General features: G+C 33.5%; 1 protein-coding gene across 4 annotated transcripts in view; it reads left to right on the forward strand.

Annotated features, from left to right (window-relative positions):
* Window positions 1–2,500, forward strand: part of LOC124953057 (protein scalloped) — a 181,875-nt gene that overhangs the window by 112,091 nt on the left and 67,284 nt on the right. The window lies entirely within an intron of this gene.

The raw sequence follows: 2,500 nt of genomic DNA on the forward strand, positions 1-2,500 counted from the left end.
AAGCTCGGGATTGGCTGACCGGCCAATCGGTATATATATATATATATATATATATATATATATATATATATATATATATATATACTTACGATATATATCTACTTCTTTATTTACTTACATCGCACAACATGTACACACACACACACATACATATATATATATATATATATACATATGTCTTTGTAATTGCCATTTTAGTTAAATCGTTACTCTTAACGACGAGATAAGCACGAGATCGAGTCTCAATCGATTTGTAATATTTCAATTTTATGAATCAATCGGATTATGTCACATTGAAAAGTTGAAATAACCAGATAGAAAGTACATTAAAGGGGAATTTGTAAATTCAATAATGTTGAACTAGTCGATGTTAATAATTTTTCTTTTTTTCTTTTTCTGTTTTTTCTTTTCTTTTCCTTTTCTCTCTCTCTCTCTCTCTCTCTCTCTCTCTTTTTAAATAATTCCAAAGATACGTCTCAATGTTGACTTGTACGATTTCATTTTTATGACACTCCAAGTCATATATCTACCCACATCAGTATTGCTATAAGATAACGAAGGTATCGTACAGAAAAAAAAAAAAATATATATATATATATATATATATATATATGTAATAAAAGAAATATAACCTCGGCAGACATCATTATTGCTTCTTACTAAACAACCCAGGGTACTTTAGGTGGAAAGTCACGAGTGTTAGCCCGAAGCCTTCCGCGTAATGTAATCGCAAAAGCGACGCTACTTGTTTCGTTACGCTCCGCTAATTCAACGTAGCCAACCATTCCAGGTATGATTCACTTGTTACGGATTTAAATTCTACCTTCGTTGCATGCCATAAAGTGCGTATTATCCCGACGTTTAGAAAACCATATACCCTCCTTTTAAAGGGTGAAGGGGGAGGACAAGAGGGTGGAGGGGAATAGTCGAGAGAAAGGGAGATAGAACGGAGCGGGGTTGAGGAGAGAGAAAGAAAAAAAGAAAAAGATCTAATATAAGACATTGTAGCCTTTTATTCAGAAAATTATCCTATTTATAATCCTATTGAAAAATATTTCTATCATGACGATTGTTTCTCTATCTGTCAAACTATCTTTTTTCCTTTTTTTCTCTTTTTTCTTTTTTCTTTTTTTTTTTTCTTTTTTTTTTTTCATATCAACAAACAAATTATATAACTTGTGAAAGTTACATTATACTTCTATATTTATTATAGACTTATGTCGATATAATAATATCAGATTGTAACAAAGATTATATCCAAGGGTTATTGTAATATGAAATTTATAAATTTTCAAATGTTAAATGAAAAATTAATTTCTTCCTGATAATATTACTTAATTTTTTTGTCGAGTAAATTTTTATAATCAAAAATTTTATAACGACATTGATATCGTCGTGAAGGAATAATCGCATTATTACGAGAACAATAATTAAAACGAATATTATCGTATAAATTATTTAATACTAATTGACGATGAAATTTTTTTCACATATAATATTAATATCGAATTTATCAAAATATATGGATATACGTATCCACGTAGATAAATTTGTTATATCGAAGTTACGTAGATTTGTAGAGAGTTACATATACGTCGTAGAGAAAATGGCAGTAAACACATACACAAGTACATACACATGCATATATATATATATATATATATATATATATATATATATGTATATATTTGAAAGCATATTTTCTTTTCTTTCTTGAAGTTAACAAGAAAGAGATAGTAAATCGGTGTATAGGTATATGCGATAGTCGGAAACGAGGCAATGGGGAAAATACGAGGTGCAGATAACGACAACGACTACGACAACGACTACGACTACGACTACGACTACGACGACGACGACGACGACGACGACGACGAGGACGAAGAGGACAACATAGAGAGAACGATGGTAGGAACGTAACAACGACGTTAAACTGGACACTATTGGAAGTGGCCAGGGATAGAGGGGGTGGCTGTGGGGTATGGGGTATGAGGGAATAGCGCGTACACGTGTAAGCGTGCAGCCCATTAATCCGAGCGTGTCGCATTGATCTATCATTGTCCTGGGCCCCCGGGCTGATATACACATCTGAGCTTGATACATAATAGATCGCGAACGTGGTCTGGTACGACGCGAATAGCAGCTTGCTTGTTCTCTCTCTCTCTCTCTCTCTCTCTCTCTCTCTCTCATTCTCTTGCATGTGCGCGCGAGCGTGCGTACGTGTGCAAGTGAACGACGACGAACGAACGAACGAACGAGCATATAAACACACCTGTATATCTTTATACGTGAGTATATAAAAGTCAGCCAACCCAGTTTTATACGTACCGTCCGTCCAGTACCTTCCAAGTATAATCCAGTTTTGTGTTAGTCGCCGACAAACGTGTCTATATTAATACATGAACGTTTTTACGTTCGAACATTTAAAATAATATCTATATTTAGTGGCATGATATTATTCTTCTCGAGTACGAATTTTTTTCTTTTATTTTGATTTTGT

The sequence above is a fragment of the Vespa velutina genome, chromosome 1 (assembly GCF_912470025.1).
Source record: "Vespa velutina chromosome 1, iVesVel2.1, whole genome shotgun sequence".
In the NCBI taxonomy this organism is placed as follows: domain Eukaryota; kingdom Metazoa; phylum Arthropoda; class Insecta; order Hymenoptera; family Vespidae; genus Vespa; species Vespa velutina.